Below are 24,392 nucleotides of genomic sequence, written 5' to 3'. Positions count from 1 at the left end.
AGTATTAACAAAGTAGCACTTTCCCTGCTTTTCAAGCATCAGATGCACCTGTTGTGCTCTATATAACAATAACAAATATTATACTAAGTATAAAACTCAGTGGGTCTGATTCTTAACCACTTTACTGCTCATGCAGCCATTCAGTGTCCAACCTAACATGTAGGCGCTTGAGTGGCCCAGTGTTTTTGGGTGGGACTATTTGCTTCATCTCCCCTAGGGAACTGATTTAGTGCTAGCAAAGCAGTTGGCAGGATTCCTGCCTGGTCAGCCGTGGGAATGGTGCTGGTAAAGCCTTCTGTTTTCGCTAAAGTCTCTATTTTGGATTTCAGGGTCTGATTTGCTCACTCAACAGTGGCCTGTCCAGTGCTATTGTACGGGATGCCATGCACCAAAGTAATTCCCCATTTTAAAACAAATGCTTGGATCGATTTTGAGACAAAATCTGGGCCGTTCACTGTTTTGATTTGTTTTGGAATGCCAAGCCACGCCATGGCAGTCAGCCAGTGCTGGATGGTTGCTTTGGAGTTAGCTTTCAGGTGTTGTGTGGCCACGATCGCCCCGCTTGTATGTGTCTACAGTCACTGCGAGCCACGCTCGGGTTTTAGCAATTGACATAGTGTAAAGTCTGTTTGCCATATTTCTGAGGCTTTGAGGCCCCTAGGGTTGATTCCGCCAGACCACAACGGCGAGTTTTGACAGTGGGGGCATGTAGCTATCACGTGTTTTGCATCTGCGGCTGAAATCCCACATGTTTTTGCTAATGCTTTAGCCCCAATGTGGAGAGATTCATGTAGCTGACGGGCATGTTGCAGCGTCCACAGTCCTTTAGCGGCGGCGTCTGCCTTCTCATTGCCAATTTGAAAGTACCCTTTGGTCGGGTTGTGGCTGTTAACGTGGATCACAGAAATGGTGCCTTTTCGCGAAGTGCCTCCTCGAGCATCACAGCCACTGTGGATGTGGCCACACCATGGCCACACCATGTCCTGCCATATCTAGGCATAGCTTGGCTACAAATATAGAGTCAGTTACAATGTTGAGGTGTTCTTTTGGGAACAGCCTGCATGCCAGTACTATGGCTGCTGCTTCGAGCTGTTGGACAGAGAGTGTAGGGTCGGTTGCTTTGACGCACTGCCACAGTTCTCCTGACTGCCAGACTGCCGCTGCAGTTGAGGTGAGCAAGGATGCGTCTGCGAAGATCGTTGGTCCTGGTCGTGGTCGGTCGATGATTTTTGGTGGGAGGTCGATGTCGACAATTGCGAGCAACTGAGTCCAAGGGGGTTTCGCTGCGTAGCAAATTTCTCCTCCAAACCCTGTGAGGGCCAAGGGTAGGTGCTAATACCCTATCAACAGAGGCAGGACACTTGAGGCTACCTACTTTCATTTAGGCTCCAGACTAAAACAAACTCTCCCCAGGCACAAGAAACGCTTTCCCGGTGAAATCGGTGTGCAAGAGAAAACGTCCGGGCCCTTATCTAAGGGAAAGGAGCTAGCCCTGAATGAAGTTGATGGATTTGAAAGTCCCCTAATGACTCCTCAGCAGAGGCAGGAAACATGGGGCTACCTGCTTACCTTTAGGCTCCAGACTGAAATATACTCTCTCCAGGCACGGGAGAGCTTTCCCGGAGAAATCGGTGTGGGAGTGAAAAGGTCCGGGCCCTTATCTAAGAGGAAAGGACATAGCTCTGAATGAAGTTGATGGATTTGAGAGTCCCGAAATACCCTATCAACAGAGGCAGGACACTTGGGGCTACCTGCTTTCCTTTAGACTCCAGACTGAAACATACTCTCTCCAGGCACGGAAGCGCTTTCCCGGAGAAATCGGTGTGGGAGTGAAAAGGTCCGGGCCCTGCTCTAAGAGGAAAGGACCTAGCCCTGAATGAACTTGCTGTATATGAGAGTCACCTAATGCTATCTCAAGCAGAGGGAGGAAACTTGGGGCTGCCTGCTTTCCTTTAGGCTCCAGACTGAAATATACTCTCTCCAGGCACGGAAGCGCTTTCCCGGAGAAATCGGTGTGGGAGTGAAAAGGTCCGGGCCCTGCTCTAAGAGGAAAGGACCTAGCACTGATTGAAGTTGATGGATTTGCGGGTCCTCTAATGGCATCTCAGCAGAGGCAGGAAACTTGGGGCTACCTACTTTCCCTTAGGCGCCAGACTGAAACAAACCCTCTCCAGGCACAAAAAGCACATAGACTACCAGGTTAGAAGGGACCCCATGGATCATCTGGTCCAACATTTCTTGGAAAAGCATAGTCTAGATAACATGGCTTAGCACGCTCTCCAACTTAATCTTAAAAGTGTCCAGTGATGGGGACTCCACCACTTCCCTGGGGAGATTATTCCAATGCCTGATTGTTCTTGCTGTGAAAAATTTTGCCCCTCAGCTTTGACACAATACTCAGGGGCTGGAAGAAAGTACTTCTGAAATTTTATGTTCTAGGAAATCAAGGCAAGTTGCTTTCCATCTTCCCATATCTGCCCTAAAGAACTAGCTATACAAAATCTGGTAACGAGAACTAAATTTTTTTTCCCCAAAGCTTTCCATGTAAATGCTACATGCTTACACATAAAAGGTATATAACCATCACAGTTTTGTCTTCAGAAAGAAGAACAAAGTTGTGAAAATCAGTAAACAATCATATGATCACACAACTGCTTTCATGATGATGAGGTTATTCACATTTTTAGAGACCAATTGTACCTTCAGTGAAAGCAAATCTAGGCTAAATAGGACTGCAGAAAAAAGGACAGGTGGAGTGGGGAGAACTGCACTGTCCCCACTGCTCTTCCCAGCAGCTGCCCACATCAGACAGTGGATGAAACAGGCCTTGCACCTCTCCAGTACCCTTAGGTGGAGTCACACTGCTTTAGTATACAGGGAGAGCATCCAGACTGCAAAGCCTTCAGGAGACACAAGGGAAGATGTGCAGACTTCCATGCTTTCATATTTGGATATTTCTGCTCTAATTCATAAGGATGAAAGCAATAGGTTAAACACATCCTTTCTATAACTGCTCTGAAGCAGAAGCAAATCTTAACCAAATATTTGAAATAATAAAGAATTATCCTTTATTTATTGTCTAAGCTCCTTCTAAAATTTGGAAAGGTATTTTTTACCAAAGATTAAAAAGAAGGTAGTCCTGCATACTAAAATCCAGAGGAGATGGACTACAAGGGACAAAAAAAAATTGAAGACTGGCATGGAGCTGAGGTTTCCATCATCCACAAAATGTATTTGTGCCTCAGCCTATTTTTGGTTGCTTTTTTCCATTACTACTGTTCCTGTTATTCCTGACAAAACTGGAAATTACCTTTGCCTCAGCTTTTTCCTTATCTGTAGGAGTTTTTGAGGGACAATTCTTTCTCTGAGCTCTTCATAGCATATAAATTGAAGGCCATTGTCAGTGAAGATTATTTTTTAAAAGTTATATATTTAATCCAATCATATTCATAATATATTAGGACACATATATTATCCAGCTATATATTTAGGCTGATTTACAAAGAGATTAAAGAAAGTACTGATATACACCCAACATTTGGAATGTTCCCAAAAAGACCCATCATGTTAGATCATTCATTCATGACATGCAGCCTGAATTCAGCTTAGTTCCACACACTCTAGAGTGCTCTATTTCAGAGTGGACGTTGTTCCAGTTCAGCTAATCCTCTAGAAATGCCATATATGGAAACCATAGTCAAGGCAAGATAAAATATTTAGTCCATGGAACTATGTACTTATTTCACTCAGACCATGCTCCCTGTTAATTCACAACCAGATTGCCAGTCATGGCTAGGGCTGCATTCAATCATCTGTCCTACTCACATGTCAGGTGACTTCCAATGAGGTTTGACATTTATGACCAACCATATTACAAAGGACATGCATAGCATCTAGATGAAACACATGATACTGAGAACATAACCTGGTATCCTGTTATGGATCATTTTTTTCCTAGTAGGAAACTGACTTCACAAGTTCCAATGGTGCTGCTGGTGTAAGGAGATGTTGTTGTCTTTATTGAGGGAGTAAATCAGAATCTTGTTAATTTCAGTGCTTGATTACGTTCCCTGAGATTTTATTATTCCAAAGTTTACATGTAAAATACCAAAAAGACTCAGATCTATTAGCTCCTGAAAAGCACAGGCATAGAGTGTATCAGATCACTAAACATAATGGCACTTTACACTTTTCTTCTGCATTGGAAGCAAAAATGTCTTGGTTTGCCGATTTTTCTGGACACTGTAGCCTATGAAGTTGGCCTTTATTAGCTTACCCTTTTAAAATTAAAAATTGCACACTTCTAACTGATATTTACAAATACTCTAGTACACATAACCCAGCTCATAGCAAATCACAAGTAAATGCCAGTAGATTGTGGAAGAGAAAAAGGAAGTTGATGTGAGAGGAGTAGTATGTGTGATTTAGTAAGCATAAAACTAATAATATTATTTGGCTTTTCATTTGAAGTTATGCTCTGTATTTCCCAAAGTAAGAAAAAAAAAAATATCCAAAACAGAAGAACCCCAGGGGTTTGATAATGAATCCCATGATTCTATCTCTAATATTAGCTACAGATCACAGAATCATGGAATGCTTTAGTTTGGAAGGAACCTTAAATATCATCTAGTCCAATGCCCCTGCAGTGAGCAGGGACATCTTCAACTAGGTCAGGTTGCGAAAAACCCCATCCAGCCTGGCCTTCAATGTTTTCAGGGCATCCAGAGCTTCTCTGGGAAACCTGTTCCAGTGTCTCACAACCTTCTCTGTAAAAATTTTCTTCTGGATATCTAACCTAAGTCTACCCTCTTTCAATTTAAAACCATTATCCCTTATCCTGTCCCTGCAGGCCTTGCTAAAAAGGTCTGTCCCCATCTTTCTTATGGGCCCCCTTTAAGTACTGAAAGACCGCAATAAGGCATCCACAGAGCTTTCTCTTCTCCAGGCTGTACCCAAACTCTCAGACTCCCTCCATAGGACACATGTTCGAGCCCTCTGATCATTTTTGTGGCCCTCCTCTGGACCTGCTCCAAGAGGTTTGTGTCTTTCTTGTGTTGAGGGCTCCAGAGTTAGACATAGTACTCCGGGTGGGGTGTCACCACAGTGGAGTAGCGGCAAAGAACCACGTCTCTTGACACACTGATCACACTTTGTCTTGTTGCAGCTTTGAATACAGTTGATCTTTGGGGCTGTGAGTACACGTTGTCAACTCATGTCCAGCTTTTCATCCAACAATACCCCCAAGACCTTCTTCACAGGCCTGCAAGTATGCTAATGCTTCAGATTCCATGATGAAATATGTTTGGCTACATGAGTGGTAAGCCACATGAAATCCTTTAAAATAAATGTCCTTGAGAGCTGTAAGCTTCATTAACTAAACCCACACATTTTAAACAATCATCTTCCAGTGGCTTCTATGAGACTTTGTTGCACTTTGGTAAAAAAATGGCTTGAGCTTTGGCTAACACAAATTTTCTTTTCATCATTCTTTGTTGCTTAATGTAATATTCAAAAAAGAACCCTCTAATTTGAAATTATATATTTGTAGTGATTTAAGTGGCATTTTCTTGTATACCACCCTCTGAAGAGTTTGCAGTTTCATAACACTGAGACTTGCCTTACTCACAAATTCAATTTCTGCTTTTACTCTTCATTTTATCCAAGTCATTAGTTCTCAGAATTAAACATCATTAGCTATCACAAACAGTAAACAATTGCTCTGCGTATTGATTACATCATAATATGTACTATTAGCTAAAAGAGAGCATTAAGCTCATATCCCCAATGTAATTATGTGCTAGTCTGCTGAATGGTAGCATTTAAAAATCTGAGTGTTCAGGTTGTGATTGATCACAAATGTCTTACCTATTAAGAAAATACAACAACACTTTATCAATAACAAGTTAGTTGCTAAATACACATGCAACTTTCATGTTGAGAAAATGTTTCCTTTTTATTTTCATATATAACTGTCTCTTGTGATAAAATGATAATATGCTTGTCATCAATCCGTTCTAGGACATCCATGAAATTGAGAATATACAACAGAGCTTCCTCAGCATTTGGCTGGAGAGGAGCATTTGGAAATTCAATTAAATTTTTAATCAAAAAAAGGCCTTTTCACATTGACATCTTCCATGGTTTGTATTTATACTCTTTATTTTTAATTCATTTTCTCATATTCTATTTTTTCCTCAGGAGGGATATTATATATCCAACTTGAGCGACATTCTGCTTTTCATATCACACATTTCTCCAGTTGTTACCATTTTAATGATTTCAGCAGAGATTTGTGAGAACAGATAGAATAAGTAGCATTAGCTTTTCAACAGTTCACAAAGGAAAAACCTTTCCTTGGGTGCCTTCTGTCCCAGTGTGCCTTGCTAGCCCTAGCACTTCTGCTGATAAATAAAGAAGATGATGACCTGACTCTCTGCATCAGCAATTTGTTCAATAAGAAGGTGGCTATTTCTACAGTTGTTTACCTAATAAGGACTGCATTTTTATGTCTGGATATGTTTCGGTATTATGCCTGCAATTAGAAATGTTAGTCTAATTCTTAAAATCTCCTGTGACAATCCCAGCAAGCAGAATTTAAGATGATTAAGATAATTCAATGCTTATTGGCAAAGAGGAAAGGAATGTTTTTGCTTCATCTCACTTGCCAGCTGGTGATGGTGAGATGTGAATTGACTCTTGCATCTCCAAAATTCAGTGTCTAAAAAGAATGTTTATTTTATTCTTATTAGCACTTTTCTGGGGCCTATCCCCACTGAGCACCTGCATTAGAGTTTTACTTTTTTGGGTCAGGGGTACTTTTTCAAAATGTTCCTCCAGTGCTCCATATTTATTTTGCTTTGGTGCATGTCACAGAGGTGGCTCAGAGCACTTGATCTGAATTCCCTTTGGATATAGCTGCAGAGTGTTATATGAGTGAGTTCTCCAGGAGTTAGTTAATGCATACCACATGTGAGTGGGAGGCCAGTCCATGGAACCAGACAAGTCTTGGCCAAAAACCTCCTCCTTTCCTTGCTTGTCCATGTATTTATTGTGAACATGGGGTACTCAGCACTGAGTGGTTTGTTCTCCAGGTCTTCTCATATTGCTGCACCTGACTGGGGAACAGAGACATAATTCTTCCTTTTCCTCCTTTGTGTTTAAAAAAAAAAAAAAAAAAAAGTTATGAAATGGAAATTAAATTGCCTGCAAACAAACTCTAGAAATCATCAGTGTCAATCATTCTACACTAATATACATGTAATGAAATGCAAATGTATTTCCATAAAATTAGCATGACTGAGCATAGTTTAATATCTGTTGGACTAGTATTTTGAAAGATCACGATTATAGATTATATATGCACATGTTACATTTCACTTGAGTGAACAAGATTATACAGTTTTTGGGGGAGAACAGCCATCATCAAAACAGGCTGCATTACCCCACTTAAAACTGGTTTATAATTGAGTTTTTTTAGAAAATCCTTTCATATTCAGAAAGATGAGTAGGTTTACCAAACAGCAACAGGGACTTACTGACCTCATCTAAATGGATATAGTCTCATGTGAGCACTTTTAACGCATATTTTATAAAAATGTCAAACAAAATGATTTTATAGAGACAATAGACACCATCAACCCTCATATGTTATTTTCAAAAATATTTGCATATACGAGTAAGATGATGAATGCACTAATAATGTAAGAGAGGAATGAAGCATGCTGCAGAAGATCTAACCAGCTTTCTACATTAAAGATCAAAATAATATATCCTGTTACACAGATCTTCTCTTTTTTTTAATTCAGAAACTATTCAAATGTCTCAGACAGGATTATGATCTCTTTGAACTTTATACCATGCTAATATTGGAGTGCTTGCAACTGAAATATTATAGTTCAGTTCCAACAATCAAACAGGTAATTAGAGGTAAAAGTGTACATACTGTCCTACTTATTCTGTTACTACTTTAAAAAAAAACTGAGAGTCTGAGGTGTCTCTAGAGGGTAATACATCCAAACAAAATACAATAGCTAAACCAGGAGGAATTAATCCCATTTTGAGGATGTCCATCTCTCTCCTCTAGATGAAAAGGGAGCATAACTTGTAATATATACTGAATAGTTAGATAACCATGGTTCACTAAGAAAATTGTCATTCTCAGTGCCTACTTAAAATTTTTGTGGCAGATGAGAAAATTCCCTTAAAAATCTATCAGTGCAAAGTTCTGCTTTCAAGTCCTGACTCTTTCCACTTTTTCACTTATTAGGGATGCACATATATGGCATCACTTCATTGACTTGAATGGGCATTTGATCAGATTTTTGTGCTCAGGTGAATGATGGTCATCATTAACCACTGGCTTTTCCTCCTTCCCAGTCTTGTCTCTATCATTTACAGCTAGAACAAACCCAAATGTCATTAACTCAACGCTGTTATCAATATTGTGTCACAATCTGACTGAGATGCTTGGAAAAGCTCACATCTGCTGCTCTGATGTTTGGATGAGACCAGAGTCAGTGAAGAACCAGGGTCTTCTGGGCTACTGGTGGACCATCAGGTAGCAGTATCTTTAAAGTATTATAATCCTCAGACCACCGCATGGCCTTCATTGCTTTGCTAATTTCCTTGCACCTCTTGTAGGTAGACTTTCCTTGTAGGTAGCAATAATAAAGTGAAAAGGTAAAATCAGGATGATCACTGCTGCCTTGGGCACCATACTAAATCTCACTGCCTCACCTGGAATGTTAAACACGAGATTACCCACTGTTTTTAGCATTTCACCATCAACAGGAATGAAAGTTTTCTGCAGTACTTCCGTACAAATGTTCGTTCTTATTAATCATGGAATCAAAGGCAAAGAAGGTTACCCAGATTAATCTTTCTGATTTTGTTGTAGGGTTTCAGCTACTCAGTGTATGGAAAAGGCAGTACATCCTTCCCAAAATTGCATTGTGTAATATGTTTCTTGTGCTGAGGACTCCAGAGAAGTACTCAAGGTAGGGTCCCACCAGAGTGGAGTAGCAGCAGAGGATCACATCCCTTGACCTGCTGGCTGTATTCAGTTTGCTGCTCTTTAACACAAGTGTGTAAAACCATTTTGCAAAATGACTGGGACTCTTTTTTCTTTTATGTGACTTCAGAGATGAACTTATATCCTTTCAACTATTAATTGGCCACATATCGAAAACTTATGAAAAAAAAACCACTAAAAGAATCTAGGATTTTAGCAATATTTGTTGTTTGGGATTTTTTTCTAAGTAAAAATTCCTTTTAAATCAAAGAAGAACAGAGAGTAATATTTTATTAATATTTCAAATAGTTGAATTGCTAATCTAATTTATTCTTCTTATTGTTTACTTTCACAAAAAGCATTATGAAATAACTCCTCTATATGTAGAAGGCAAGTCTGAGTAACACACATACGCAGTGTTTTAGTTAGAACAGTTATACTTTGCTTGTAAAGTAATCTATTCTTAAGTTATGTGCAAATGTCTTCATGTGCAAATTTTGTATCACAGAGATTATTTTGTGGTTTGGGCAAGTTGGTTTTTTTTTTAATTTTAGGGGGTTTCCAGTGGTTTGTATTGTTGTTTTTCCCTGAGATCTGCTCCAAAATTCACCAGAAGTTTAGGTTTTACAACAGAAAATTATTTCAGGGCAATCTCAGCTACATCTGAAATAATAAGTCCTGATGTACCTCAGGTGCAGAATGAGTTTGTACCCAGCCAGAGATGTCCACTGCTTTGAATTTCAGAGGGCTTATTAGTGAGAATTCAGTGCTGTACCTAAGCAGGATAAATCTGGTTTTGCTACAATATACTTGAGCTAAGCAACTTTTCTAGCTCCAAAGTGACGGATTTTCAGGGTCGTCTTACCTTTATAAATTGTAATAGACTGGAAGTAAGGTTATGCAAATGCTTTCAAGGCACTATCAGGGTATTATCAGAATTTTTCCATTGCCTGGACTATCCCAACCTTCTTTCTTTTTTTCTTTTTAGGTTAATCTAGAGAGTTATCCTATCAAATATCCCACAGCCAAGGGATAATTACGTCCAAACCAAACAACAAGCCTATCTGTTGTGACAAGCAGAGCCTGCCCTAGATAGGGGCCGGTGTTCGGCAGATCTGGTGATGTAACGGAAAGCTCAGACCGCCCACTAGGGGCGCTGTGGGCGGGGCTTAGCATAGATAAGCAATTACAATGACACAATAAACGCCATTTGCTGCATCCTCCACATTGGAGCCTATGTCTTGATGGCCCCCGATGGCAGAGGTTGAGTTGCCGCGATCCCAGGTCCGAGTGTTGGTGACAACACCTATCTTCTCAGTTTGATTCCTCTCCAGCCTGCTGGGCTCAGTTCTTCAGTCCTTAACACAACAAATTCCAATTACAAATTTAACAAAGTAGAGTCAGCAGTTCTTTTAATCCCTGCACTAAGTATGATGTGTTTAAGATATCATCCTAGCCCTAGTATTCTTGCAGATTTGATCCATAAATCTGGCTCTGTTGTTTCAATCGCCTACCCTAACACAACCATTAGCACACAAGTGCAGTGACTATCCTGAGTTCCAATGTCAATTAAAATCCCAATGCCACTGATGGCTCTGCATGCTTTGTAGGAGCTGTCAGTGAGCCAATATTGTCAGACTTGATGCTAATCCTGAACCAAATTCTGGCATTGTTATAACATAATACTGCAATGATCTTGATTAACCCGAGCAGTGATCACAAACATATAGCTCACCTGTGTTCAGTGCTTTCCAGTCTTACTCTTCTTTCAGTGGCAGTTATCTGGATCTTAAGAACAAATTGTGGGGCTTTTACCTGATGCTAGTTTATTCTTATTCAAGCAATTAAGATAACTCCTAGTTAAATTCAGGCTGTTTTCCTAGAGATGGGTATTGTCTGACACAAATGTAACCCTGTGATTGACATAAACCTGGTTTAGACCCAGCCAGGAGTTGGGCACCATGTAGCTGCTCACTCGCCCCCCACCTCCATTCCACAAAGAGGAAGGGGAAGAGGGAGAAAAATACAAAAGCCTGTGGGCTGAGATAAGGAAACTTTAATACAACAAAGCAAAAAAAGCAATAAACAACAGTAATAACAATAAGAGTAATGAAACAGTACATAAAGCAAGCAAGACAAAGACAGACCATATTAGCTCTGAAAAGAAAGGCACAGCAACTGCCCGACCACCCAATCCCAGCCATTCTGCCATGGGCATGACATCAGCATGGTATCAAATATACTATTGGCTGGTCCAGTTGCCTACCTTGGCTGTGGCCCTCTGCACTCCCAGTGAAAATCATCCCTGTCCTAGCCGAACCAGAACACCCTGACTTCAATAAAACCAACCAGCAACCCTTCTTTAGGTAGAAAGCACAACACACTTGCTTCTGTAGGCATTGATTCCTACTTAGTTTAACACAATATAATAATTATTGTTCCCACGAGTCCTAAAGCCTAGTGCCAAGCCTACATTTAATATAATCATTTATTAACTCATCTAACCTAGACCTTATCACAAAATATTTCTAAAAGGAACAGCTCCAAGTGCCATGCAGAATTTATACTTAAATTCTCTTACCTCAACTATCCCAAACTTTTGCTATGAGCCTACAACATAGACTTAACACAATAAAGCACTCATTCCTCATAGTCTCAGAATCAATTATAAACTGAACCTGGAAGTAATAATGCAGGAGTTAATCTAGTTCTTCAGTCTCTGCTATCATTAGTTCTAATCTTCCTTGTATCACTCAGAATCCTTCTTCTTCCAGGAAAGTCCTCAGACACCCCAGAATTAACTTCCCTTGCCACAAGATTTCTCATTGTAGTTAGACATGCAGCAATTGCAGGTGCACGTGTGGGACTGTTCCACATCTAAACCCAGCCATAACGAAAATCACTGTAATTCGTTTTCCTCCCAAATACTGTGTAAGGTATTTGCATATGTCAGCAATAACCTTTATTGATCTTAGCAGGACCAAAATATACATCTGGCTCTACTGTTTTAAATTGTACCGTAATTCTAACAGTGGTAGCAGGTATCTCCTTGGCCTGACAAAAACTACTCAGGCATTCTCAGAGAAGTCATTCTCAATACTAACATGGATGGTTTCATGTTAATTTTTGAGTTAGTGACAGATTTTTCTGTATACCGTCACAGATAGAATGACAAGAGTTGGGTGACAGGAGAGTAAAAAAGCATTGGGTGATTTATTGTTCACTCCTATGAGGTTGGAGTAAGAGTTTTCTACAAATTAACGTTTTAAGGACACTGTTAAGGAATTGATGGGTGGTGGTACTGTAGTTTCATTAAGGTTAAGAATAGAAGTACCAAGCATTTCTATATCATGCCAGACCTACAGAGTCAGGATGTCATTTTTTTATGCTTATAACTCTAGTCCCTTCCCCTAGCCCTTGCAGACCTCAGTGGGAAAACCAGGTTCTTCCCCCATGAATGCCAGCAGTCATGAAACAGGTTTCCTGAAAACATGAAACATCCTCCTGAAACAGGTTTCTTCCTTTAATCTACATCTAATGCAAACCATGACTATAACCTTTGTTTAAACCAGTGACAAACTCTAAAACTGTAGCCACTCCAGCTCAGGGGGACACCTCCTGAGGAGTACTTGTGTGGATCCCGACACCAGTGTCTGAGCATTGTCTGCCATGTATTGCTCTACTCAGACAGCACCAGCTCATAGGAGGAGGGTAGGGAGCAGAATACAAACGTTTCTAAGTGCCTTGCTGGTGAGGCTCAGCTGCAACCCTGCCTAAAATCGTGTTAGAAAAGGCATCAAGCTGTATTTCCTTTCAGCCTAGGATAAGTTATCTAAATGGGAAAGAATAGAAATATTTCGATTTCTGTAGGATTCCATTTATTGACTTGTTTGTTGTTTCCTCTCTTCAACATACATTACATGAACATATGCAGAAAAGAGGAGCATTTAGGTTAGTTATTTCAATGAACATATCAGTTTTTGTTCTCCAAGATATAAAAGGTAAGGCAGGGTAAAAGAGGAGTTTTAAAGTAATTAGTTCAAGGTTTTAATTTTTTTTCATCCAAAAATGAGGATCAGTTAGAAAGAAGTAATTACTTCATTTGTTACATTGTTCTTTCTTGTTAAGTTAAAAAAACAATTATGAAAAATGAAGAAATTTTATTGCAATTACTACATTGATTTGATTTTTCTTGTTCTTTGTATTTAAAAAGAGCATGACCGATAAGTTGCTACTATAATCAGTTTTAAGTGAATTCTGTGCTGGTAAATGAGGTCAGGCTAACGGTCTTCATAATTGAAGCTTTCTGAAGTAGTGCTAGTGGGAAAATTGGACCTATTACTTCCTCTACAGAGAATTTTGTGGGGTTTTTGGGTTGGTTTGGGTTTGTTTTTTTTTTTTTTGGTGTAAATTGAAATCCGTCACTTAGTAATATTGGTTTTGAAATGTCACCGTGATTCCCTATAAGACTGAGAATTTAGATGCCATTTTACTACTTTCCCCTATCAGCTGGGTCTAGCTCTGTGGCTATATATTTAAACATATATGCTATGAATTTTCTTAATACTTCTATGATTATTAAACAAAATATTGCCTAATTTAATCTGGTGAAATTTTGTTCTGCCAATGACCAGGCCCAACAAAAATGATACCACCACCAGCAGGAAGATGAACCAACACACAGACTGTATTGTAGACAAGAAGGACATTCAGAAAAATCTGTCAGAAACATCAAGAAAGAGAAAAAAGATTTTGAAGTTAACACAGCCCAATGCATTTACAAATTACAGATGGAGAAAATAAAAATCCTGGGTCCATTCTAAAGTTCCTATAAGTATTTGTACACAAAGATTTTTAGAAGTGTTTGGCTCATTAAATTAATTCTGCTCCCATTAGTGTCAACATACACAGTTGCACAGTGTATCCTGAAGAGTTACACAATGACTTTTGAAATTATGACATCAAGGTAGGTATTGATATCTAACTAATTCAGGGGGGAAAACAAACAAAGCCAAACAACACACCACACCCCAGCCCCCCATCTTTATTAAGTAGTTCTTGATTTCATGTAACCCATATTTGTCTGTATATATATACACAAATTTCAGTTAAAGCTATGTGGATCATGGCAATGTGCAAATAGGGAGGCTGTGAAATTAGGGTTATTAATAAATATGCAAGTCTCATTTGGAAAGATTGAAAGATGGGAATTCAAAGCAACAATACAAGAAGCACTTTCTTTAATACACAGTTCTTGGGATTCGAATGAAGAAAAGTAAATTGAACACCTTTGTGAAAAAGAAAAAAAAAAAATGAAAAAAAAATCACACATGTAGTTTACTTGCACTGAGGCAAACGCCATTTTTTTTTCTAGTCTTCACCCAATATTGTGCAAATATGAAGAAAGAAAGAAGAAAAATATAGATGAGCTTAGATGAAGATGCTTAGATTGCAACAATTATTGTTGCTTTCCTAGTATTGATAGTATTTTCAGTTCTGCCATCCTGCCTTATGTTGTAACATGGAAAAATAATCAAAAGAAAAAAAATATATTTTTTATAATTTAATTATTTGTGAGGTATTTCAACAGCCAAGCTTGTTTAAGGTGCTTATGAGACAAAGGCTGTATGACAGAGACACATTACAAGGCATATATAATGACAGAGGTATACAAAATGGCAGATGCAATTGCAACTTGACATGTTTCACAAAACAGAGCAAGTGGTGGCGAGAACTGTAAAGATATGAAGTAAAAATTGGACAGTGTTCAAAGTTTCTTTCGTTCTAGAGGAAAATGCAATCACTGGGACTCAAATTTAAAAAGTTTGGCATACAAAAGTCTTTAAGCTTTATGTGTATAATAATAGTATCTGTTGTGTGTCAGTGAGGAAAAAGTACCAAGCGTTAAACTTTCATCTTTCATGTCATAAGGTAAAGAGGAAAATTATCCATTGTAATGTCTATTGCTAGGAAGGATTTAGTGAACCGGATCCCAGAATACAAAATAGTTGAGGTCTACACTAGTAAATACTGCCTCGTAAGAGAGGAGGATCTGTAGGGTGATCCAGATGGTGTTCAGGGAACCCATCTGGGGAACAAGGAGGAGGAAAAATCCTAGCTGCTTTTTCCTGAACCACAGGAAAATCCTTGATAGTGGAAATTTTCTTCCTGTCATTCTTCCAGCTCCTGTATGACCTGAACTTAACCGTGAAAACTACAGATTGCATCACATGCTCAGGCACAGTATGTGCATGGAGAGATTTTGTTATGATGTGTAGACAAAGAGAGGTCTTGTTGCCAGGGCCAAAACTGGAACTAAGTGCCAGTTGCTTTACTTCAGGAGGCAAGAGCAAAGCAAACAGAGTATTCTGCCATTTATGACCTTCACCAAAATTATTATTGACCACACTGAAGCATACATGAGCTACCTTAAACGAAAGCATTCAGATTTCCCACTATGGATAGAGCACCACCTCTGATGCTTTTAGAGGAATTAATGAAAGCCCTAAATCTCAGAGCAGTTTCCTGATAGACTTAATGAATAGCTGTCAGCACAACTGGCACTAATTGGCATGCTTTTGGTTACCCTGGAGGGGAAAACTCCAAGTGGATAGTAATCTCACTTCTTTGGTTTATAAATGTTCAGAGTCAGACTGACACTTCGTATCTGGGGCAGTACACTGATATTTGTACTTTTGTTTCTGTGCTGTTCCTTGTTCTGTGAACATGCAGCAACCATGATATTTCCAAAAAGTCAGTAAGTCAATTTGGTGTTTTTCCAGAACACCCAATGGAAGGGTTTTAAAAAAATTATTGTGTGGGCAGGAGGCAAAAGGAAAAGCCTTCACCTTATATATAAAAATAAGTTTAACATACATATGATACTTACAAAATAATTTAATCAATCATCTAACTACTGTACTAATTTAAATAAATCTTGACACAGTTAATTCTGCCCAGAGAAATTGTTATGAAGTCTCTGGCTTTTAAAGCTTTACCACAATCAGAAGTCCACTGAGGATGAGATTTAAGTGCAGGCTGAAGGTATGATGTTTTTCATGGAAGGTTATTTATGTTAAGGATTGTCCCCAGATTTCTTGTTGTGCTTATAGGCCTTTTGTCCTTATAGGCCTCTTCTTCCTGAAACAGGTAACTATGGCAGGAAGATGTCAACTGAAGATGAGACATCATTCTCAGTAACTTTATTACATTGCTTAAATCAAAAAGTTAGTCATAATGTTTTGTATTTAGTAGAAAGTAACTCAAATTATTTTATAGACCCACTTTGTTAACAGCATCTATACCAAAGGTTGCCATATCTTCAGTCTTTCTTGGCCAGCTCAGTATCAGTTGTCAGGTAGCAGAAATTGACTAGTTTTTAACATTTTATTGGGCACTTAATTTGGTCTTGTGGATTTTGGCCAAGGTCTGGAAGTAAAAAATTACAGAAAAAAAAATCTTAATGTTAGTAACAGCAGGTTCTTCTACACACAACTATACATTTCCTGTTGATTATCTAATTATTGAGACCAAGTATAATCTTTTAAAAATTCAAAATTGCAAAGAAATCAAAATTTCCTATCAAAATGTAACACTTTAAAAATAGAAAACTAAAAATGCAAATATAATATACTAACATAATTGAATCAAAAGAAAATGGAATGTAATTATCTTCTTGGAACAAGGGTTTTGTAATTATAATGGTGGCTGTATTAAGCAGACGTCATATTAATACTATACTAAAATGCCTTATGGAACTTTCTCACATAACAAAAAAGTTACTGAAGACTGGTAAAACCAAATGTTAAAAGAATAAAATTATCTTGCTCATGACTGAAGTCTGGCTGGATTAAAAAGGGCTAGAAATAGTAGTGTGAATTAGAATGTAGAATGTAGAATTTTAATTATTTTTTAAATTCCTGGAGGATAGAGAGAAAATATGTATTTTAAGACATGTTAAAAACAAAGGGTGTCCCTTGACTTTTAAAGGGAATGTAAGTGTTGTTCAAGCACATCCAGTGCTGTTAACCTGCAAAGCCATCCTTTCAATGGCATACCCGAGAAGGCATCAAGTACTTGCAACTGGAAATTCTGTACATCAGATTAGATGCAGTAATATTTGAAGCTTGTCTGGATAATGAGAGCGAAATCCACTGTGCTTTGTTCCCTTGTGAGTGTAAAAATGGCCGTATTTCAGACATGGGTCTCCATTTATTGCCACAGTAATTTGGCTTTGCTGTGTGGGAAACCTCCAAGTGCTGCTTCTTCGATGCACTCCCCAGAGGATGAGCACTGATGTCCTCTTCCTCCTTGGTTGATGGGCTGCCCAGTCTGCTCCTGGGTACTCCTTTGGCTCAGCCCATATCTCTCTCACCAGCAGCAGAAAGTATACTCTTTTTCAAAGACTTCGGGTATTTAAGATGGTGAAATTCAGGGCTGTTTTGTAGCCAGATTTTCACTGGGTCTTGTTTCATTTTCACTCCTGCATAATGCATGAAATGGCACATAAGAAAGCAATATTTAATGAAAGCAGAAGCTATAAATAAACATGAAAACTTACCCACATATTTTCTTACAGGAAATCAGATAATAGAATCAGTGTCTCTTATGGTAAATGGATTCTTGTCTTTTCAAGCCCTAGTCCTATGAATATTTTTCATGACAATACTTTGAGTGTTTTAGTACCTACAGCTACCATGTTTGGAGTAGTGAAAGGATATTCTTGCCTAGAGATATTTTCAGAAGAAATTAGGTGCTCTTAATCCTACCATTAGCAGGATCACCTGATGAATGACAGAAAGCTTAAAGATTTCAATTCACTTTAATTTTTAGTTCTATGTAATTCAGTTCCACTGGATCAGGCCTTATCATTTCATAATTTCTTGCCTTCTGCTTGAACAAAGCAATGAACTCAAAAGATCTTTTAGTCATAATGAACACTGAATTACATTCCCTATTCAGTTTTTGTATATTGGCAAGATAAAATTATATCAGGATTTGAACTATTTCTGAAAGCATGCTTGACTGATCCACTAAATTTAATATACATATATATACATAAAAGTCTAAAAAAGAAATACTCTGCTCTATGGTTTTAGAAAAGTTTGGCCTGACAATGTATCTTTAATTGAAGCAGCTGTAAAATTCTAACATACTTAAGTCTATTTTAGTTGAGTAGATTCTTTGCTATGTAGAATAATGCTTCATTATAGAAAAGCCTCCTAGGAGAGAAGTTGTTTAAAGCATAATGATTCATATTAGCTTTTCAAAGGAACTTGGAATAGTCAGTCACCTTTGATCTTGTTTAGTACACTAAAATGAGCATTCTGTATATCAAATCTGCAAGCCATGGGAAAGGAAATTGAATAAAATGGATTATTTCCTGTGTGAGGTCATTTGACAGATTTAGTTCTAAATTCTTTCTCTCAGGTGCTGCATGAGATACTAAAAGCAGGAGAACAGACAAGCAGAAAATCCATTAGCAGCTGACAGAGGCTGAGTCAAAGTCAGGTATATTTTTCATAGAAGAAGAACAATAAGGCAAGTAATGAAGCTGCTAATATTTTAAAGAGACTGCAGTTTGATCTTGCTTCAGTCAAAAGGTATACCAGCACCCATGCTAACCCAAATCCCTGCAGTGCTCTCTCCAGGTTGTCTGTGAGTCTCAGAGAAGGGATGTGTGTTTTCAGTAATTCTCTTTCATATTGCCAAAAAAATCAGATTAATCCCTGAAGTTTTTAACAGGTTAGGAATATGGATGTGTGGTCTCAGGTTGCTCTTCTAGCTGCATGGCTTTTTTTCAAGTCACGTTTTCATCAACACTGGAAGGGATATTACATTTCCTTTAAAACACATTTTTTTCTTTCTACTAAGTAATTTTGTATCTGTATTTGATTTGCCTGATTTCTTTGGTGAAATCACAGAATGATTTGTCATTCTTTCGTTATGCCTCAAATGTGGTGACTGAACATGTCTAAAAACTTAAAAAGGAGCAAGTGATTTACCATGCTGCAGTCTTATGTTTTAAAAGTTCAACACATGCAACCTCTAACATACACTAACTTCTTGGAGGGAGCATAGAAGAGAAATGCTGTAGAAATTTTGTTAACAACGTATCTGTTTACAGACATTTAGTCTGTGTGTTATATTGAAAATTTTAGCAGATTCAAGAATTCAAGACTATTCTAAAGCTTTATAACACTACTATAATCTCTATAAATCCTGGATGTGTAAATTCAGACTCATTTGGTGATCTTCAGAATGGTAATATACCCCTGGCAATTTCTGAAAAGTTGTTCATATAGGACTTTAATAGTGCAATATGAACCACTTCCATGTAAAATTAAGATTTTAGTTTTCTTTAAAATATAAAAAATCAGAATATATTTGGATGGAAAAAATGTACCTTCATATCTAGCAATAAAAATGAGGTTTATACCTTTTATTTTGAAGTGAAATAGTTTTCCAATACAGAGAAGTCATCTATATCTAACCACCACAAAACTGTTTCTTGACCCTTAGGCATCCCGTATCTTGTACCTTTCTTTTGATTCAATTATACATTTTCATAGTTTGGTGTTTACTCACTATTTCATCAACATTAGTGATCATTTGACTTTATTTCAAGAGACCTCCACATTTTCATTCCAATATCCTTTTTCTCATCACCATGGGAACCAGCATCTTTTTATCCTTCAAGAAAATTATGGTTTAGAAAAACTCTTGTCCTTGTAATGTAAATTCACAGGTGAGAACAGTGAGTTAAGTGAATAAATTCTGTATTCTTAACTCATTAACAGTTTTACTACTTGCAGTGATACATCATCTCTGTTGGTTAGGTCTACACTTTAGTCAAAGGTACCATTGCATCTCCTAGAAATGCAGTTGCAGCGGCCAATGGAATATTCATTATGGTATTAGCACTGGACAGAGTCTGCAGCAGCAGTGGACTCCACAGGTGTTATAAAAGCTGCTCAGTAAGTCTTAGCAGCTGAAGCAGCTGTTATTACCATTCAGACCTGAAAATTTTAGAGTTGAGTATGCCTATGCAATCTGCAGCTACAATAGATACCCTTTCACACTGTGAAAGTTATTTTGGCAGCCATCTCTGCATTTTTCTCATTTAGCAGTTTGCATTGATAAATACTAGGGAAACAGGGGGGAAAAAAAAATAGGGGAACTAGAGCAGTAGATGTCATTAGAGTTAAGATGAAAAAAAAGGAACAGTGGAAGGGAGACCAATACCATTTTCAAGGCTTAAAAGAAATTTAAATTGCCCTGAAGGATAAATAGAAGAAAGACAAGTGCATTCCCAGAACAAATTGTTGTGGGCTGGGTTTCTCTCTCCTTCACAGACACTTGTTGTAGGACTCCAGGGCTGACAATTTCTCAGAGGCCATCACAGTAAAGAAACTACAGTGAATTGGGGAAAAGATAGCTTAATATTTGACTGCTACCTTGAGGGACACCTAAGCTTTCAAGTCCATGAGCTACAACTTTCAGATGACATGGTGATATCAACTCATGGTATAATGCACTTTGCTTCCTCATGGAATTGTTGTTTGGATTTTTTTAGCAAAATGTCACAGCTACTCTGATGTATGAGAGAAGGGGGTGAAGGAAGGAAAGAACTATTATTTCCTAAGCAGCCCAATTTTGTCACTCCGTTTTCTGGTGACTCAGCTTCTCGCTGAACACGGTGGTGTACACAGCTCCCATTTCTATGCTGGGGGAGAAGGAAATGGGTTTGGCTCCGAATCTTGGGTGGCTGAAACATTCCTCAAGACAGCTGTTTTCTATGTGCAGGTACACAGTGAAATACAGACTTAGCTTCTAATGGGACACCCCAAGCACTACAATGACGTAAATATTAACAGTCCATCACATTGCATTCTGCCCTTAGAAGTAACCATGTTTCCCAGTGTGTGTGTCTACAAATCTCCTCCTGTCAAAAGCTTTTGATCACTAATGTCTGTGGAGCTAAGCTTGAGACAGCATGGGGACTGTGCTTAATGCATGTTGGTTTAGTGCCTTTCCCAGCAACACCCACCTGACACAAAAACCTAGGTCTTTAATCTTAAAAATGGAAACACAGCTTAGATATTTAGGTGGGATATATTTCAACTAGCCTTTAAAGAGATCAACAACTTGGTGCATTATGTCCATGTCAAAATAAAATCCTCAGACTCCATTTCATGTGTCAGAGCTTATGTCTTTTCTACAGCAAACACAGTATTTCTTTAAGTAAGCAGTGTAGTCATATTTGGATTTACTAACATAATTAAAAATTACTCTCATCTATTGATTTTGGTTTTGTTTCCTGGCCCCTGCACATTCAGAGAGCAGTTTGAATCTGTGATTCATCAGGTATTATTCATAAGCTCCTGAAGAAGTACATTACAAGAAGCTGTTAAGGAACATAAGTTGTCATGACACGAAAAATAAAGTAGACAGGGATTAAGAAAAGCTAAAACCAGAAAAAAAAAAAAAAAAAAAAAAAAAAAAAAAAAAAAAGGAATATTCATAAAAGAAAAAGGGATAAAAAAAAAAAAAAAAAAAAAAAAAAAAAAAAAAAAAAAAAAAAAAAAAAAAAAAAAAAGGTCAATTTTCAGCAGAGTAAAAGGGTGACAGTGCGGTGTGGTCACATGAGTTAGAGAAGGGACTGGAGAGCAAGCTAGCACCAGTCCCAGGTGAAGCACCAGCCTCAAAGCTAGTAACATCCCTAAAGTGTTTGTCTATATATCATACAGAGCACGGAGGCAGCTGTAGTTCAATACTGAAAAATACAAGAAATAATTGGACATATCCCAGTACATTTAGCATGGTATAATTTAACTAAAGTCTCAGCTAAATGAAAACCATTTCATTTTCAAAATAAACCTCAGTTCTGTTGTGCCTGTGGCCACAAAAGCACATACATACATATGGAAATCTGCAAAAAGCATGAAAGGTGGTACAGAAATAATCCTCAATTATGAAGGCTTGAAAATTGTGCAGCCACACATTGAATACTGTATTGGGCTTTGGTTATCAATTAATATCACTAAATATAACATTATGGAAATTGAGACTGTTCAGTGGCAAGCAATGAGAATCATTACAAGCATAAAAAAGTCACAAAGAGATTAATTAAGATTGTGACTCTTTCCTGTTAAAATGAACCGAGCAAGACAAAAATGTATGTAGTTGGTAAACAAAGCATTTTCTAACTCTTCTTTATTCCAGTTTAAACAATTGTAAACTGTCAGAGTTTAAACTGATGAAATATTTGTTTTAGACAATTTACAGCTAATCCAGAAAATTTATGTTGTAGTTCAAGCTAAGTGATTTAGACTTCAGTGGAATAAGAATTCTTTATCGTTTATCCATCAATGACTTCTTTGCTGGATAATAACCTTTCAAAAAGGCTGAAAATTTTACTATTTGTAGTAATTTTCCCTTTAAAGCAGAAAGATTGTATGTCAATTTCCTATGAGAAATTAAGCAAATGAAAAATATTGCTGTAACAAAATATAATTAAACTTCTCCAACTAGTTATTTCCTGATTTTTATTATTTTATTTATTTCCCCTTTATTTTGTTTACTTTCATTTAATTTCAAAAGGTGACGAATTGAAAGAATTTGAAGGCAAAGATTTAAGACAGAGAAAAAAAGTAGGCCTTTTTGGGTAAGTGTTTTGTTCCAACATATTCCACTGTGCTTTTTAGAGAAGAAAACTTTTTTTAAGCAAAATTAACATCTATTTTGAAAAGTATTACTAGAAAATATTTAACATGCTTTTGCCGATAACAGGGAAATCCCAAAGGAAAAGGATCACATTGGTCCTATCCTTACAGTAGAATTTATATGATAATTCTATTAGATCATGAAGAAAAAAATTTCCTGTGATTAGGTCTCACATGGGTTTTGCAAGCATGGCATAAAGGAGCTGTGCCAGTTCATCAGGAAGCAGTCACAAACTTACTGCAAGGTGTGGAGGTGCTCACAGAAGTGTGATTGATCGTTCCCTCTTCAGTGGGTTGTGTCACACATTATACAATGACTGTGGCTGATGCTTCACACTTCCTCTCCCTCCTGTCCGTCTAACTGCATTGGACTCTAGACTGAAATCTGAAAATGCAGATTAATATTCTTCACAACTGAAAGTTTTCAAAAGCATAACAGAATATTAAATCCATGACACTAAGCATACTATAAAACAGAGTCCAATCTACAGCCATATAGCAACAGTGGGAGCAGAGCTGGCACACACTCTACATTGTGTAGGACTGTTTCTCTTTCCCAGCACCCAGTTCATCCCTTCAGTATCTGTGTGTGGGGCTGTTGTTATAAAATACGTAAGACCACTCACCACATAAGGCCTTATGTTGCATGGATGTCTGATGCAATCCAATAGGTACAGATGAGGAACTCCAGATGCTGACACAGACTCCAGATGGCACAGCAAGTGTGAGGAATTTTGGGAAGAGGGTAGGACTGTGTGTGAGGGGTGATCTGGCACTGTGAGGGTATGACTAAAGTTAGGTCACACAGGCGGCCTCTGGGGTGAAGGGGTGACAGTCGAGGGCATTTTGGAAAGGATTATGAGCTATGGGAACATTCCTACTCCCACCCTAGTATGTTAACTAGGATGTTATTTTCACGGCAGAAACATTGCAGGACATACTCCTACCCCTATTCCTGTGACATTTTTGTCCTTCATCTTTGAAATGTAGTTCCTTCAGCTGTGATCCTCCCTGTTAGGCTAGGTGGCTGTTGCATCAGGCACACCTTCATAAAAATTAGATTACCAGCAGTCATCATAAATATTTCTGTATCTGAATATTTTTTGTGTGTATAATCTTAACTTCATCAAGCACTTGTATATAATCTTCACCCCTCTCATTCCTTCACCAAGTAATGAGTGACATGGAAAAAAAAAAAACCTCTCATCTTAACAGAAATTAAGTTATATGCTCTGCAGACTGAAGTGTATAAAAACTTTAATATATAGCTTTCAAAATTACTAAACATTATGCAAAAAAACTGTTCCTTTACACTTCAGTAGTCATCGCATGCAACTAAAGGTACATAAATCAAAGTTAAAATCTGAATTTTTTTTTTCTTCTCCCCAAAACATTGTTTTCAAATATATTTCTTGTCCAGTGGAAGATTTTCCTTTGTTATATTGAATTTTTATCCATAGACCAAGAAGATAAAGAATATTTAAGGACTTTATTGTTACATTTTTCTTCACTAAAACCTATCTGAAATTATATTTTGGTGCTAGTTCCATTACGATTTAATAGTTGCACTCAATGATCTTAAAGGTCTTTTCCAACCTAAATGACTCAATGATTTCTCCAGTAGATTTTTTATGGTGTCACGAACCAAGGGATGAAAA

This window comes from Merops nubicus, unplaced genomic scaffold, assembly GCF_000691845.1.
Source record: "Merops nubicus isolate BGI_N331 unplaced genomic scaffold, ASM69184v1 scaffold694, whole genome shotgun sequence".
In the NCBI taxonomy this organism is placed as follows: Eukaryota; Metazoa; Chordata; class Aves; order Coraciiformes; family Meropidae; genus Merops; species Merops nubicus.
The sequence above is the reverse complement of the archived record's forward strand: the minus strand, read 5'-3'. Positions refer to the sequence as shown.